General features: G+C 47.5%; 1 protein-coding gene across 3 annotated transcripts in view; it reads right to left on the bottom strand.

The window, feature by feature from the left end:
• Window positions 1–17,869, bottom strand: part of LOC144805757 (uncharacterized) — a 49,068-nt gene extending 31,199 nt beyond the window's left edge. Inside the window, exons 1-2 of one of the 3 annotated variants that reach the window (XM_078672241.1) lie at window positions 17,733–17,869; window positions 15,570–15,639 (exon numbers count right to left, since the gene is read on the bottom strand). The gene's annotated coding sequence lies outside the window, so the exon portion shown is untranslated. Of the gene's footprint in view, window positions 1–15,569; window positions 15,640–17,091; window positions 17,404–17,732 lie in introns of those variants that run through there. The other 2 variants (XM_078672239.1, XM_078672240.1) reach the window with 2 other exon arrangements.
• Between the last annotated feature and the right edge of the window lie 853 nt (window positions 17,870–18,722).

Raw genomic sequence — 18,722 nt, 5'->3', positions numbered from 1 at the left:
CAACAAGAGAATAACGTTCCGCCTCCTCACCCACGCACACAAAGCCCTCTACGACCTAGGACCTGAATGCCTCAACACACGTCTGTCCTTCTACACACCCACCCGCCAACTACGATCGTCCAATCAAGCCCTCGCCGTAATTCCGCGCATCCATGGATCCGCCATGGGAGGAAGATCATTCTCCTACTTAGCGGCCAAAACCTGGAATTCCCTCCCCAATCACCTCCGCCTTACACAGAACCACCTCTCCTTCAGAAAGCAGCTCAAAACCTGGCTTTTCGATAAGTAATGCACCCACCCTCCCTTAAGCGCCTTGAGACCCCCTAGGTGAGTAGTGCGCTATATAAATTACTGAACTTGAACTTTAACAAATGGCATGGGAGGGGGGCCACAAAGCCGCCTCCCCTTTAGTTTATTGCTTTTTTTTAATGGAAGGGCAGCCCTGGGGGATGTGGTCCCCGGGGGCTAGAGGTGGCCCAGGGAAGTGAGGCCACGCTGCCCCCCTACCGGCAACATGTTTTTTTACCACAAGGCCAGGTCCTGGGGGATTGGGTCCCCGGGGTCAGAAATGACCCAGGGGCATGGGGACCCCCTCCCTGCAAAAAAATAAATAAAACAAAACCAGGCCCCGGGGGATGGGGTCGCCGGGGCCAATAGTGGCCCAGGGATTGTGGATTTCCTCTCCAAGTTACATAAACTCTTTAATAATTTTATTTGGCAGGATAAGAAACCGAGAATTTCCCTGAAAAAACTTCAACTGCCAAAAGACAAAGGGGGTGTAGGTCTACCTAACTTTAGATGCTACCAAACGGCATTCTTGTGCAAACAAGGAGCAAATTGGTTCCTTAACCAACAAGAATACACTCCTGTGTGTGTTCATGTTGAAAAATCCATCATTCACAACCTGCCTCTCTCCGCTATAATGACTATGGACTCTCCAGCCTTTACTCAATCAAAATATATATTTCTCAACATTAGGCGGGCTCTACTTAGCCTTAAGAGACACTGTAAAGCTAAAATAAAATTCTCCAAATCAAACCTAGCATCGTTCTGGTTTAACCCGGCTATAAAGGATGAGTGCAGAATCCTCTTTTGGGAGGACTGGGCTAACAAGGGTCTGAATTTGATGCGGGACCTTTACGACGGAACTTCCCCGCTACCTTTTGCCACCTTACAATCGCAATTTGATCTCCAACCGCTCAACTTTTACAGGTTTCTATGCCTTAAAGCACTTGTCTCTGCCTGAGCCATTGTCCCGCAGCAACCCACTCTATGCACCAAGCTAGCTCATCTTATGTCACAAGGCCACATGGTATCAAAAATATATAAACTCATATCACCGTCACCACAGAAAATACATAGAAAGTGTGAGAGGATTGGGAAAAGGAAACAAACTCCTCTAAGCTGGTTTTTGATTGGGACAAGATTCCTCTCACCCCTTTCTACAATAAAATATCCCCGATATTATCCCAGACCAAACTTATGTTGATAAATAGATCCTACTGGACACCTGAGAAACTCTTCAAGCTCAAACTTCTGGACAGTCCCCTTTGCTGGCACTGTAAAGTACACGCGGGTAACATGGCGCATATGTTCTTTTATTGTCCGTTGCTCCAAACATTCTGGGATAAGATATATGCCTACACCCATCGCACCTTCCACTTCAGTCCACCTAGGGACTTCTCATATATTCTCCTAGGAGCGATTGATCCGAACATTACTAGGGAACATGACAGATACCTCCTAGACCTTATGCCAACGCTGGCTTGCAAAATTATCCTTAGCAAGTGGAAGAACGCTTCTGACGTCTCCTTTGTGCACTGGCAAGAATGGCTAGCTTCATTGAGGGGTGCGGATAACGACGTTTTACATTCCTCCCCCTGGCAAAGGCCTCACGCCAAACTATGCAGTTTGCTTGACTCCTTGGAACTCTGTTATGACCCACCTTAGATGCACTAACAAAGGGCTTGCTATGTCTCTACATGACCGCTGCTGCTACATTGGGCATTACTCCCGACAGGTATGACGGATGTCCGGACACAAACAATTTCTACAAACCTTGTTGCGGTCATTCCATTCTCCTTGTCTAACCTCTCTCCCTCTTCTTCCCTCTTTGTCTTCTTTGTCTTCTTAGTTCCTTCCGCTCCAAGAGACAGAGAGGTATGTTTGGATATCTGAAACAATGCTTCTTCTGCTTGACAATTATATGTCTCGATGGTGTATTTCCCACGGTTGTGTTATGTTACTTGCATCTTCTTATTTCCTGCTGACCACATTGAATGTAATTATCCAGGCATTGTTCATTGTACCTATCTTGCGAGCTAATTATTGCATGACGTCCTTCCTTTTCTTTGTACTGTTATGTTTTTGTACTTTAATAAAAAAGATTTGAAATAAAAAAAAAATGTTAAGAGAAGGCGGGCCACACAGCCCCCTCCTAAAAAACAAAAAAGAAAACTCCCTTTTTTACACCACTTTGCAAACGCGCCTTGTGGCGCATTGCTGATGGGGCAATGAGGTCCTGTTGTGTCCTGAGGCCCTCAGGACTAAAGTGAACTTCATCCCCTGAGCAGCAGTGTGCCAGGAGTCGCGTTTGCAGAATGGTGTAAAAAGGTGGCGTGGCCTTTGAACACTCTCAGCAGTCCAGCTGTATGGGGCTTACTGGAGGTAACAGGAGGGCTAGTTGGTCCTGAGGGACAGGGCACTGTCGCAATTAAAACTCACATGTGATCAATGGCAGTGGTCTGCATTTTCTAAGACTCTGGCTTTACTGCCTCACTGATGAGTGATCCTATCCACTTTCGGGTACTCACTGACACCCAATGTGCTCCTCAGCCCTTACCTCTGAGAAGTGTGGCTCAATGATTGGAGCGGCAGACCCTGATGCAGAGGTCTAGCCCGGGACCAGGGTTCAATTCCCCGCCTCGGCAGGACTTGGGCTCAAAATTCCACGGACCTGATCATTCTCGCCTCGGTGCCTATTCCAATCATGGAGTCCCACTCTGCAACTCTGGGCAATAGCTTGCTTAATCTCCACAACGGCCCCCACAACGCTAAGGATGCCTGGGCTCCACCATGGGGGTGCCCAGGAGTGGACGCCTCACAGGGAAAGCCAGGATGGGTTCCACAGCGGTTTTCGTACAAGCGCCTTGAGACCCTTGCAGGTGAGTAGTGCGCTATACAAGTATCAATTTACATTTTAATTTACATTTACCTATACGCTCAGATATCAATTTATAATAGGATCTTCCAGTTAAGCCATAGGCTAGTTAGTAAATTCTCTCTCTCTCAATCTATGCAGCCTCCATTTGTAACTGCTTCGACTGCCTACTCTTTGGAGTGCAGCACGTTGGCAATTAAAGTCTTGTATAGATCATGATTACTGGACTATTTATACTTCACAGATGTGCCTGCGATTACTCTCTGGCAAACTTTTCCACTAAAACAGCAGTCTACAGACCGTATTTCCTTGTGAGAACTAGTTGGCACTGAAAGTCTATGTACTATTCTATTGTGAGTTAACTTCAAAACTGTTTATCCTGAATTTTTTTAATGGATCAATATTGCTGATTTTTCTTTATTCCCACCACCTACAAGTAGTGTAATTGTTTTGATTTTCATTAGTAAATCCCCGTGCAAAAGACATTGCTACCTGCGCCTGGTTATAGTTTTTATGAAAAGTACGTCAAGTTATGAGAAAAAAAACTTTAACATCACAAATTCCTTCACTGAGCCTTTCTTCTCAGTCCACTTTACTTTCTCTCCTAACATGTCTCTCACGAATGTGGTCCCTCTTCTATCCTTTTCAGCCTCTCATTCCCTCACTCAAGTGGACCTTCATGCTCTTACTTTAAATCTTACTTTGTCTTTCTAGCTTCTCACTTTCTTTTTCCCGTATTATCTCAGTTTTCTTTTAACTCTCTTCCTCTTTTTCAACACCCTTTTTTTCTTTCAATCTTGTTTTTTTCTCACTTTTTTTCTTGCTTTTACTTTTTATGTCTCACTGACTGTTGTATTTTCGCTCTCTTGATCTTGTTCTCTTCTAGCTCTGCTGCTCTTTTTCTCCCTCTGTTCTTCTCTCATCCTCATCTTTGTCTCCTTTTATCTCTCTCTTTATTTTTGCCTTATTTGCTCTTCTTCTCAACCATTGTCTGCATCACCCTCTTTCTTTCCTCTTTTTCACTCTGTTCTCTGATACCTTTGGGTTTCCTCTTACTCTCCATTCTCATCTTTCTCTCCCTCCACCCTACTTGCAGAGTGTGCACCTTTAAGCACTCTGAATAAGTGGGACATCATATCTGACAATCTCTGGCTGATATCCATCATCTCACAAATTCTAAATGCTAACCTTTGACTTTTTCACTCTATTCTATAATTCCCTTGATTTTGCAGTCACTTTCATGTTAATTTGTTTCTCTTTTGCTCTGGTTCTTACCCTATTTCATTCTCTCATGCTATTTCTCATCTAAATGGTACATTGACGGCTCCCTTCTCACTTTCACGCGGAATGAGACAGGGCGGCCCGTTGTCGCCTCTGTTGTTCATTTTAGCCACGGACCCACTAATACGGCACTTCCAAGAGAAACACCTTCATAGGTGTTTACACTTCACCACCGGCCCATTGTTAGTATCATTTTATGCAGATGACACGATTTTATATGTATGCAACCCCCAGACTAATTTGGATCCATGGGAGACCGACTTGGGTATTCCGATCACAGACGAACAGTGGGCTGCCTGCTGTGCAGTTACGAAAAATGTCTCCCTTAATAGCCGACACAAACTAATACACTTTAAGTTTCTTCGTAGGATATACATTACCCCCTCCAGACTCCACAGGATAGACCCTGCCAGACTGCACCATTGTGCAAGACGCAACGCTCCAAATGCAGACTTCGCCCACCTCGCCTGGACCTGTCCACGCAAACACTCATACTGGGTAGGAATACATAAGATAGCGAGTGGCTTGGTTAAGGTACCGATGACCCCCTTGCCCGAGATTGCTCTATTGGGATATGTAAAGCAGTTCCCACCGGCAATTTGCAGGTTTGTTGCCATAAGCTTACTACTGGCCAAAAGGGAGGTATCCATTCATTGGGGTAGCAGAACAGCACCATCGATAAAGGGATGGCTGAAGAGCATGGCGTCCTGTTCCACAAACAGCGACCTATACGCAATAACGGTCCCCCCCCCCTCCAGGCCCAAAGATATCTGGGGACCTTTCAGAACATACCTAGAGGCGCAGCGACAAGACCCCCTACCCAGAAAGAACAGGGCATAGTCCCAACAGGGGTGGGTTAGACTGTCCCGAGATACATGTCAATAATCAACTACACCGGATGCTAAACTCCTTTTTTTATGTCGGTACAGTTGATGTATCCCTATGTCATGTTTGTAAACACCGTTTATGTGAATTAGAGTCAAGAACGATTGTAACAGAAAATATGTTAGCAGCCGAGGGACTTGCTTTATGTAACATGTGATCACTCTGCGGCATTGATTGAACCCTTGACAGTGTGTATTATGTCTACCTGTACTTGCCAAAGGATTTTACTTGTCCTAGTGTACTTCTTTACTCATACCTAAACGCAAAATAAAGTTTAAAAAAAATAAGGGGTAAGAGCTCACTGAAGCCTACCCTACGCCCACACAGGAGCAGCAATCATTAGTGAAGCAGGTGCAAGGAAGCTCACCAAGGTGTAATTTCTGTAATCAGATGTAGGATAGATATATAAACAACAGAAGTACCAGAGGGTCTCAAAGAATGTGCCCAAAAGTAACAACAGGTCAACCACAACCAGGGAACCACAGTGATACGCCACAGAAGTTCTCAGCAGAGTGTGAGAAATACCCATCAGTCACCATACGGATCCGCCCTTCATCATTTGGGATTTTATCCGTACCACCCGTCTGAGAAAATCGGTGCCACACACAAAGGTCAACCCGGTGGTAAGGGGGTTCCTCAGTGGATAATGGCAATGACAGTGTGGTATGCCACTCGATGTTAATGAGCGGCCAGAAACATGGGACTGGGGTGTGCAGTGTTGAAAAGAGTGAAAGAGTGAGGAAAACCAAAGAAGGAGTGCGTTAAAATTGGTTTGAAAAAAGGCACTTGACAAAATTTATTCGGTGTGTGCCTGACATAGCAATGTTAAAAATCAATGTAACCCAAGGCTGTCTAATTATGTGGACAACCTGAGGTGAGAATGGTCAACTAGTTTCTGCAATTGAGGGACTATTGTGTCTTTGCATTCATCAGGACCAACAATGAAGTTAAACTACTGCACCAAGTGAAATACGTAAAGTGAAGGGAAGCACCGGGAAAACAGAAAAGTGAACATTGTCACCTGAATGCTCCGGGTGCCCTTACAGTCTGTGTTGATCACTATGGAAAGAGAAAAAGGTTAGGTATAACTATCGTTATCTTGTGGGCTGGCAAGAAAGTCCATCAATGTGGATCTAACATAACATCACATTCAGATTGTGGGGATACGAGTATTTAAAGCACATATGGCCCGATTTTGAAACATTCAGAAAGAAATTTCATAAGCCAAACGTTTCTCAGTCCTTACCTCGATCTGTAAGGTGGACTGGCCTCACCCCACCTGGCAGCGGCTCAGGGGAAGATGAAGCACCGCTCTAAAAGACATGTGGAACACACATCAAAACACAGTATGCACAAACATGGACGAAACACTTCCTTATCTCAGTAGCCAGCAAGAGATGGAATCAGTATCTTATCAATAATAAAATCGTACCCGCAATGACGGGGTCGAGGCTCCGTTCGAGAGCGGATACCTTCCATTAAAAGAAGATAGCACTGTGGAGAAAAGAAGGGAGGGTTCCTCTTACCTATCCGTCGGTACTCCTGGGCCGGCGTCCTGGCCGTCTGGGGAGGTAGCGAGCGACCGAGGATAGGCTGTTTATAAGCCGCGCTGCCATTGGTCGCGCGGTCACGTGGAGCCCTTCACTAACCCGTGCGATTAGCTGAGAGTGGAAGAGGCCCGCGATTTGATTGGCTATGTGGGCTAAAAACCAAATCAAGTCGTTGGTTGATCTGTCGTTTTGAGTCATAGCAACGGAAACAACACACGACGAATGCGAGTGTAAACAGACCACAAGCACAGCGCTAGCGAAGTTCCGTGGGGGTTAAACGGGGCTAGGGAAAAGAAAACAAAGCGTTTCTGTAATATTACTGCTGGACATGCTGCATGGCTGTAAATTAATAAGGCCAAAAGGGGGGCAGCGGTGAATACGCCTTGGTGGCTTGAGACTGTAAACGGGCAGCTGACCACCGTAACGCCTGATTAAATAAATGCAAAAGACTGTGAAAATTCACTTGAGTCGTCACCAACTGACTTTATTTGTACAATGTACTGAGTATTCCAAGAGAACAGTTAGGACGTTAGGAAGGGAATAAAGTCCCTATAATGGTCAAGATGGACAAATGCAGTGGGGTCAAGGTGGACAAATTCAATGGGGTGACGCCACAGAACCCCGTGAGTTACCTTCCTCAAAGGGTGGAAAGTGAACACAAGAGCCTAATATAGGTGATCTCAAATCTCAAATAAGTACTGGCTCTCGGAACACCCTCTCAAAACCGTTTGCTCAATGTTCAGTGTGTGAATATAAACGGAAAGGGGAGTGTCCAGGCTGTTGACATGGTGCATAGAAACCCTTTTACGCTGACTAACAATGGTTCATAGAACGGACCACGGAATATCATCGTTCAATCCGTCTTTGTGAGTCCCCAATTTCAGTACCCATCTTTGTTCTTTCGTCAGCAAGTATTTGGTCACATCCGCTATGTGTTTGGGGATGAAGGGTTGCTCCAAAACAGTCCATTTAAATTCCGTGGCTAGATGCTTCACCTCCAGAAAGTGGGCAGTTAACTTGGTGGCTTGTCTGGCACACCTGATGGTGCTCTTGTGCTCAGATATCCGTATGCGGACCTTGCGTGTTGTCATGCCCACATACTTATAGCCACAGGGGCAGGTGATGAGGTAGACCACATGGTCACTATTGCAATTGGTAAATTTCATTTGTTTCCATGGTCTAGCAGTGCCAATATCAATTTCCAATGATCTCGTTGTCTGCGCGCAGACCTGGCAATTACCACAGGGATGATGTCCCTGAACAGGAGGAAGATTCCATAGTGACCCTACCGCCCTTGGTGGATCTTCACGTGGCCTGGTGTGTACTAGTCTGTCTTTCAGATTTGGACCCCTCTTGAATGAAACCAAGGGGCGTGAAAGCGTTAAGTGTCCAGAGTTCAGTATTGGCCAATGTTTCTTGACAACACTTTGAATCTTGTTGGAGAGACTACCAAAGGTATGAACAAAAGTGAGACGGTCCAGATCCGGCTTAGGAGGTCTGGGTTCCAACAGTGCTTCGCGATTATTGTTCATCGCCCTTTTCATGGACCTTTTAACAAGTTTAGGTGGATATTTTCGTGCCACTAGTTGCATGCTCAGATCATTGGAATGTTTTTTAAAAGCTGTTTTCGTGGAGCAATTCCTTTGAACCCGTAAAAACTGGCTGAAGGGTAAACTCTCTTTTAATGCTTTCGGATGGTTGCTGTCAAATAGCAGCAGGGAGTTCCTAGCAGTGGGCTTCCTATAGAGCTCTGATTGTAGGCCCTCGGGACCAGATACAATTAGTAAATCGAGAAAAGCCAGTCGTTGGTGTCCGATCTCAATAGTGAACTTAAGGTAGTTGTTTCTGCTGTTCAACCAACCAAGGAATTCCAGGCATCTATCGCTTGTCCCTCTCCACACTACGAAAATGTCATCGATATACCTTTTCCAGGTCTTCAGGTTATCGATAAAAGGGTTTCCATTATTCAATACATGATTTTGCTCGAACCAGTGGACATAAAGGTTCGCCAGACTGGGGGCGTAAACGCTCCCCATGCTGGTACCCGATGTTTGTAGGTACACTTGTTCTTCGAACTGAAAAAAGTTTTGTTTCATGGCCAGTGTGGCACAAGCCATTATAAACTGGACGGGAGTAATGCTATGTAATTCCCTGGACTCCAGCAATTGGTGCACAACGTCCAGTGTCTCATCCTAGATATATAGCCAATCACCGCTGCATGCAAGACCGTCTGTCTATCAGATCGGATAGATGGCTTTGCATACCCGACGAGACTACATGCTAGGACTTATCAAAGGCAATAATCCTTTCATGATTTTAGCTGAGTGGATGCGATGGTGATTACCAGCTTATTGATATTGCATCTCTTAATAAGAATAAGCGACTTGGTGTTCTTCAATAAAACTATTTCAATATGGATCGAAGGAATTAAATCAATCATGAATGATACGGTGATTGCCTATATATCTATACTACATCTGATTACAGAAATAGCACCTTGGTGAGCTTCTATAAAAGACTATTCCAACCCTGATGAAGTCCATGTTGGACGAAACACGTTGGCTGGGCTGATGCATTTGAGTACAAATAAAGAATACATTGAAAAAAAGAAATCTCAAGACTCTGCGCTGTATTTTCTGATTTGGTGGAACTTATAATATTTTGTATAGTTTGCAAAGGAAATGAGGTTTAATTACATGCTTGAGCATAATGGATTTAGGAATCTAGTAATAACTGTATGCTCCTTTTCAGAATTTGACAATCCTAGTCAGTATAAGGCACAAGCAAACCCCATATTTAAACTGTGGTCAACCCCCTGGTAGCTTGGCACAGAGCAGTCAGGCTTAATTTAGAGGCAATGTGTAAATATTTGTGCAACACTTCAAACAGTAAAACAGCATAAACAGCACACAAAATCAACACCAGGTTAGAAAAATAGAGCTCAATTTAATCAACAAATCGAAACCCAAAGACAAAAATCCAATCAGTATAACCGGAGATATGAATTTTTAAAGTATAAACTTCTATACAGCACCTAAAAACATAAAGCGTCAACCGAGGCAATCTGGTCATGCTGGACCAGGTTAAAGTAAAAAGTTCAAGCTAATCACGATGGAGCGCGAATTAGATAGAACCCCAGATTAGTTCAGCTGAAGGTTTTACCCTCTCAAGTTTTGAGCCAAGAGCCCCGTTCGCATTGGAGAGGGTCGCAGGGAGTAAGGAGAGAGTTGATGGCGGTGGTGGACATGGCACAAAGAGCAGGCCAGGTGTCGCAGAAGGTCGGGCTGGAGCTTTACGTTGTTGGTCTTCCAGATCGATTGATGCTTTCCGTGCAAGGGGATAGGCGGCAGGGGCTTGTGCTGAAGTTCCGTGCGAGCAGTGGGATTCCAGTGCGAATGGGTTCATTTCCACTCATGAAGAGTTCAAAAGTTTGATTTAGGAGCCCACCGAACCACAGCAAGGGTCTAGGGCCTGAGAGGCACCATTTGGGAGCAAGGAACGCGCTGAAGACTGGTCCAGGCACTTCCACAAAATGAATGGGAGGTCAGGAACAGCACCAGCCCTCACTGCACAAGCTTCTGTTGATTGTAAATACAAGAGCATGGCTTTAACCCGTTTATTGCGGTGGCAATTCCGCTGCGATGTGGGCGTTCGAATGCGCGTCCGGGGCCGTGTAGGCCAACGGACGTGCGCAGCACTACTGAGGTAGTGCTTGCGACGGCTGTTGGCCAACGCACGCACGCAAGGGTTAAAAAAAATATTTGCTGCAAACCCCAGATCAGCCAAATTAAAAGATGCTCATGTGGACACACTTGTGTCAAAAACTTATTTTATAGATGCGGTCAGCAAGTGGGTAAAGTCTGTGGTTGCGGTGGCTCAGGAGAAAGGTAAGAATGTGCAACTTGAGATTCGCAGAGTCATGCCTGAAGCCTCCAAAAGCAGCCCGCCGGAGCCTGAGGAATTGCCAGTTCTGAGTTGCAAGCTGCAACAGTCTTTAGTCTACAGACCTGAGGACATGTGACTGGGAGCCCCAAGGCCACGACGAGCCTCCAACAGCCTGGTCGCAGGGCATTGGATTTATTTAGGCATTTTTTATAGCGCATACTTTACCCAGCGGAGTCAGAGCGCTTTACAATAGAGCGAAGTATATAGGATTAGATATTATGGTAACATATTTACAGAGTATAAATCCACCAAAAATTACACGATACAAACTAAAGTTGGAGCGATTAGGGTTCCAAAAAAACACATTCCAGAGTTGAAGCGTGAGGACAAACTAGTCTCCAGTGAGGAACACGAAACAGTCAATGCCTCCAGGCTGTGTAGGTGTATCGTTTTGACCCCGCCCCCCAGCCACTGACCACGCCCACGTGCCCCGCCCCCAACGCACAGACCCCCGCCCCCACTGTCACAGGCCCCGCCCCCACATACACCACACCCACAAGCCCCGCCCCCACATTCACTGCCCCCGCCCGAGTAGGAGCATTCACACCCACAGGCCCCGCCCCCACATTCACTGACCCCGCCCCCGGCAGAGGAGGAGCATCCACACCCACAGGCCCCGCCCCCCACAGGCCCCGCCTTGACACCCACAGGCCCGCCCCCTCTCAGGAATCATACGTTAATGCTCTTCCACCACTGCCTCGAGTCCTTGTCTCCCCTTACCTCTCTTGTGGTTTCGAGGGGGCAGTGTCGGCCTGGTGGAGGGGACACACCGAGGGCCCCACGTGACAACAAAGCGCGCGCTGGACAAGGGCCGCCCTGATCTGTAGCTGCGCATGCGCAGGACACTCAGTTTGTCACAAGTGCGCATGCGCAGGATGTCTGCTTGTTGTGGCCGCGCATGCGCTGAGAATAGCGGAGCCCATGAAACATAAAGAGTGTGTAATTGAGCAGCCCGCAGGGAAGCACGGCCTGGAGAGTCCAACCGAGAGGGGACGCAACTGGGAACGTCCACACTGTCTTCCATTCAGAAAAACTGAAAACCCCAGGACTTAACTAAGAGCGCGGGTTAAAGAGGTCTTGATGGGTTAACAACTGCGCATGCGCTGGTGACAGACACTGCGGCCCGCAGCGGAGCACGAGCTAAGAAGGGCCTTCGATTAACAACTGCGCATGCGAGGAGGACAGACACCTTCAAGAGGGCCTTGTATTAACAGCTGCGCATGCGCTGAGGACAGACACTGCTCCCGGGCCTTGGATTCCCATGAGCTCGTCACTGCCATGCCAGGGACACTGCAGCAGCAGCTCCAAGCAGCAGGTGGAGGGAGCACAGAGGGGTGAGACTCTGAGACACACATGCAAACAATCAATCGATAAAATCTGTATTCGATCTCTTAAATACAGATCATAAAAGCACAATTTAAATCAGTGATCAACAACCAGCCCCAGTTCATAACAAGTTAAAATCCTAGAGCAAGTAGAATTATCTAAAAAGAACATCAGATCATTTTTACAGGACATTTTATCCCATAAAGTGCATCATGTGCCTCATAGACCGAATCCAGTTAGTTTACATCAAATTACTCATTTCTGCATATAATTATTAGTTAAAACCAACCTCGCGCCTTTCTACTTTTCATACAGGCCCACAAAAAGGTGGCTACCACAGACAAAGGGTTCAGGCAGAGATTTAAAGAAGTAACGTGTCACCTGGCATTGTTTAAAATTGTGGCGCTTTAAAATCGAAAGGATAAAGTCTTCTCTTCCTGTCTTATAAAACACACAGAACAAGACTAGGTGCAGGTCAGATTGGGGGGAATGGTTGTGGTTGGGCACCGGCCTCCAGCAACAAAGCGCTCCCAGCGCTAGAGGTAAAATAAAGCGCTATAACCAGAAAATAAAGCGCGTCCAGGCGCAAATAACGCGCTTCCAAGCGCTAGGAGGCAATTCCAGCGCTCCCAGCGCTAGAGGACAGCACAAGTCCAGAGAAAGTCCTTGGAATGCAGCAAGATGGGGGGGCAAGGCTGGGCTCACTGGGCCCTCCAGGCAGAAAGGCAGTCCCAAGTGGCGGTTCCTCCTGGCGCCAGCAGCAGCAGCAGCCCCCCTCAGTAAGATCAGGAAAGAACAACTTGCAAGGGGACACAGACCCTTTTTATACTAATAAATCCTTTGTCTGTGTGCAGGGTGGGGGAAGAACCAGTCGCAGCTGGTCTGGGAGCACCCTTGATGTGCTCAGCCCCTCACTCTATTCACTAGGCAGGCTAGGGCCGTTAGACGCACCACAGGGGGCGGAGCCAGCATTGTGTGGGGAAAGCCCAGCCCTATTCAGGACCCAGGTGCATTCCTCCCCAGCCATCAGCACGCTAATCTCCACACTCACCACCGGGCAGACCCATCATGACTCATGGAGCCTGGCATCCCAGCCAGCTCCAGCCAATCACACGCCAGCACCTTTACAGCACACACACAGCCATGTCTAGAAGTGGCACTTCCACACTAGACACATACACGCCGCATACATCATTTCCAGCATTCAATCACACCAGTCCGCACATACCAGACTCGAGCCTGTACACCCCACGCATCAGGAACTACCAGGGACACATACATTCCCCATGCATTCCTATGGGAGGGCAGGCCAACCTTACTCCACGCACTCAGAGTGCGCACGCACTTTCCACTGGGACACAGTGAAAGTGCGCAGAACACAAAAATCACCATCACTAGGTCACCATTAAAAGCAAAAAGTTTAGGGGTGAACCTGCTAGAAGGGCCAAGTCCAACACTAACCATGAAGAAAATGCTAACTACCGAAGGGAAAGAATGGGACATGTTGTTGCCACTCGCCCTCTTTGTTATTTGAAGCCAGGTTCAGAGAAGCTTGGGTTGTTCTCCCTTTGAACTTCTTTACGGGAGACAGCCACAAACCTAGCTAGAAATGACAAGAGAAGCGTGGGAACAAGAGAAACAAGAAGAGACACAACACCATCTAGAATACACCCAAAGCCTAAGAAACCGCATACAGAAATTGTGAGATTTTGCTCACAAAAACCTAGAAAAAGCTCAAAGAAGCCAGCAGATGTCTTACAATAAAGGAAAGAGGTGACAACAGTTACAGGTCCATGACTGGGTGCTCCTATTCCTACCTTCCTCTATACGCCAAAAACGGGCAGAATGGAAGGGACCATATGACGGTGCTGAAAGGGTAGGCCTCACTACTTACCGGTTACGCCTTTCCTCAACCAAAACCCAGATATACCACATAAATCTACTAAAGAAATGGTTGGGACCCCTCCCCAAAGACACCCATTACGTTTTGCCTGACTCAAAACCCATTCCTTCAACATTGAATAAATTGCCCATAAACGAACATCTAACAGAGGAACAAAAAGTGTCTCTTCAGACCCTCTTAGAGTCCTTCTCCTCCATCTTTTCCGACCTCCTGGGAAAATCAACAATACTCGAGCATGCCATTGTTACCCCACCAAATAAAGTAATAAAACAAAACCCCTACAGAATACCAGGCGTTAGGCGGGACTCAGTTCCTGACGAAATAGAGAGCATGTTACAACTAGGAGTCATAAAACCTTCCAGCAGTAACTGGTCTCCCCCATTGTCATAGTTCTGAAACCTGATGGTTCCATCCGTTTTTGAATAAACGTCCGAGCAGTCAATACCATCTCGAAATTTCACTCATACCCGTCGATGAATCGAGAAATTAGGCTTAGCCCAATATATAACCACATTCGATCTTACAAAAGACTATTAGCAGGAAGACCAAGAAAAATCGCCTTTAGCACCTCTAATGGGCTATACGAGTTTACTGCACTGCCTTTTGGGTTACACAGAGCACCAGCGACGTTCCAAAGACTTATGAACAAAGTTTGCTCCCAACATCAAGAGTACTCCTTAGCCTTCATAATATTTAGCCCTAACTTGGAACTACATCTCGTCCATTGTGGGAAGATATTCCAAGCACTTAGGACTGCAGGGCTCCACGTGAACTCCAAAAAGACCAGGATAAACTTCACCAAAGTCAAATATTTGGGCTATTTATTGGGAGATGGGGCTATCGCTCTGCAACAAGAGAAATTGAGAGCAGTCTTAGACACCCCCTTCCCTCCCACCAAAAAAGGCATTAGATCCTTTTTGGGCTTACAAGGCTACTACCGCTGGTTTAAACCCAACTATTCTGAAATAGCAGCACCACTAACCGACCTACTGAAGCAAGAGAAAAGGAACTAAGACTTGGTAAATCCTCCCCAAGCTGCCAGAAAGGCATTCCACGAGCTCAAGTGAGCCATAACCTAAGGCGGAGAAACCAGCAGGGAAGACCGGAAAAACGGAGAACACCGAACAGCCTTCCGAGAGAGAGAACTGGAGCCTTGGGGAGGTCACAGCTTGTTGGCGAGGAGGGAAAGTCGAAACAGAAGGAGACCAGACCTCACTGAAGGACGTGGAGTTACCACGCCATGGCCCCGGAGTGACGTGGCTCTTACATGTGAGTGGGCATCTACGGGGCTTTTGGAAAGGGGCTGAGTCAGAGAGGGATGGGAGGGGAGGCCGAGGGGTGAAAGGGACTCAGGGAAAAGGAAATAAGTGAGACGGAAACAAAGACAAGAGCAGAAATCATTGGCTACTCTTTTTCTTTTGGTTACTCCAACCTCTACCCCCTTCCTTCACATTTATGCATAGCTATTATTTATCCCTCACATCCTCCCTTGACTAAACCATAAAGCAAAAACACTTACCTGAGCCTTTTCCTTCTGTCTGAGGGACGACGGCGGCCGAGGCTCACCTAAGGGACTGAAGTGGAAGACCCTGTGGGAAAGAAGAATACAAAAGAGACAATCAATCATTGTGATTTCCTGTAATAATAATAACCAAGAAATTATTCAATGCAGTGTGCTCCTTCTTGACTGACTCTTCTACAACGGGGAGCTACATACTCTCCCTACAGGGAATGGGAGACAGACACACAGAGACCAACAGACACACACACACAGACACACACACACAGACACAGACACACACAGACCGACGCACACACACACAGAGACCAACAGACACACACACACACACACAGACAGACACAGACAGACACACACAGACACACACACACAGACACACACAGACACACACAGACAGACACACACACACACACAGACACACAGAGACCAACAGACACAGACACACACACACACACACACACAGACAGACACACACAGACAGACAGACACACACACAGACAGACACACACACACAGACACACAGAGACCAACAGACACACAGAGACCAACAGACACACACACAGACACACACAGACAGACACACACAGACACACAGAGACCAACAGACACACACACACACAGACACACAGAGACCAACAGACACACACACACACAGACACACACACAGACAGACACACACAGAGACCAACAGACACACAGACAGACACACACAGACACAGAGACCAACAGACACACACAGACACACACACAGACACAGACAGACACAGACAGACACACAGAGACCAACAGACACACACACACACACAGACACACAGACACACACACACACAGACACACAGACAGACACACACAGACACGCACACACAGACACACAGAGACCAACAGACACACACACAGACAGACACACACAGACACACAAACACAGAGACCAACAGACACACAGACAGACACACACACACACACAGATACACACACAGACACACACACACAGACACACACACAGACACACACAGAGACCAACAGACACACACACAGACAGACACACACAGACACACAAACACAGAGACCAACAGACACACACACACACACAGACACACACACAGACACACAGACAGACACACACAGAGACCAACAGACACACAGACAGACACACACAGACACAGAGACCAACAGACACACAGACACACACACAGACACACACAGACACAGACAGACACACACACACACACAGACACACAGACACACACACACACAGACACACAGACAGACACACACAGACACGCACACACAGACACACAGAGACCAACAGACACACACACAGACAGACACACACAGACACACAAACACAGAGACCAACAGACACACAGACAGACACACACACACACAGATACACACACAGACACACACACAGACACACACACAGACCAACAGACACACACACAGACAGACACACACAGACCCACACACGGGAAAGCAAAGTAGGAAAACGCTATATACAGTTGTTCTATGCTGGCATATGTACATTGTTTTAGAAAGATGGTGGAACTGTTGATTTGAATGCACTTTCTTTTCTTAAGTCACACATGTATGACGCAGTTCAGAGTCTGGAAAGCCCTGCAGCCCCTGCTCTGAATGCTGCCTCTCAGTGTCCTGAAGATGCCCCGCGCTCGTGCGTCACCCTGGGGTCAGAGGCCTCCCTCACCTCTGCTCGAGCCCCGCTGGGGCTGCAGGGTCTAGGGGAGGGGGCACCGGGGGCCCGGCCGCCTGTGAGGAGTGTGTGGGGTCCGGTGTGTTATTCCCCTTCCGAGTGACGCGCGAGCTCAACACAACAAAACATGGCGTCTCACTGCTGGGCACGCGCAGGACCGCGCGTCACAGCTGCGCATGTGCGGAGCGAAGACACGACGTCCTATCGCCGAGTTAGGACCTTGCACGGGGTACGGACTGTGAACCGCCCTGCACAGAGGACGCGCAGCCTCACTGCGCATGCGCAGAGGAAAGATATTTCCCCCAGAGGAGCGGACCGAGGAGCTTTGCATTTAAATACCTCTCACCCTGTGCTGTGGCGCGAGGCGCCTCGCGCTCTGCGGCGGGAGGCAGTTATATCTCATTCATTGTGTCCCCGCGCGGACACTGGAATTCTTGTGCTTCTTTGAGTCCCACCTGTGCTGGCTCTGAGCTGTCGCCCTTTACTGCGCTCCGTGCTGTGAACTAAATGAAATCTTTCTTGCATCGACTTCTGGAGTTGGATTGTTGTAACAGCGGTATCTGTCCTCCGCGCTTGCGCAGTTGTTCATCCAAGGCCCTCTTTACCCTCGCTCCGCAGCGGAAGGCAGTGTCTGTCCTCCGCGCATGCGCAGGTAATCCAAGGCATCGTTAGCCGGCGTTGTGGGAAGCCCTGTCTGTCCCTGGCGCATGCGCAGTGGTTCATCCACAGGTCTTTTAACCCGACCCACAACAGAGAGCACAGCACCCACATGAAACCCCAGGTGAGGTCATTTATTTAATGCAGTCTTGTAAAGCGGGGACTTTACCCGAAGGTGTCAGAGCACCGTACAATAGAACCAATAGAACCAGTTACGTTACATGAGAGAACTGTTACAGAATGGAAAAAATAAAAATAGCAGCCATAGAATCAAAACAACGCAGGCAAAAGGCACACAATCTCAAGCACAGCAAGCTCAGACTGTACAAGAACGTAGACATTGGGAGGACTCTGGTTGGGAAGACTTGCTAGCCGCAGCAAGGGCAGGAGATCAATTGTTGCAAACGGCAATAAGTCGAGCAAGCCAGCCCAGGACTACCATCTAGATCCTAAAACATGGTTCAGACACTTTGCACATTTATATGCATGCCCGGGTTCCCCTTCAAGCGAGAACTTCTGCATAATGAAAGAACTGACAATGTCCAAGGAGTTTGAACCACTGTATTTTAGTATCTTAGATACTAAGCAGGCTACAGCCGCCATTAAGCCGCCCAAAGCGCCAGCCCAGATAACATCCCGGGAGACCTCTTTAGACATGACCGAGAGGTATGGGCACCGTAGATCAACTTACTGTGCAATGCAATTAGCAGAGGGCAGCCTATCCCTATATCATGGAAGGGCGCGGAGATCGTCCCTATATACAACAAGCATTGAAAATGCAATAGGTC

The sequence above is a fragment of the Lissotriton helveticus genome (assembly GCF_964261635.1).
Source record: "Lissotriton helveticus chromosome 1_1 unlocalized genomic scaffold, aLisHel1.1 SUPER_1_unloc_23, whole genome shotgun sequence".
Taxonomy (NCBI): Eukaryota; Metazoa; Chordata; class Amphibia; order Caudata; family Salamandridae; genus Lissotriton; species Lissotriton helveticus.
Note: the sequence above shows the minus strand (reverse complement) of the source record. Positions and strands in the feature narration are given on the sequence as shown.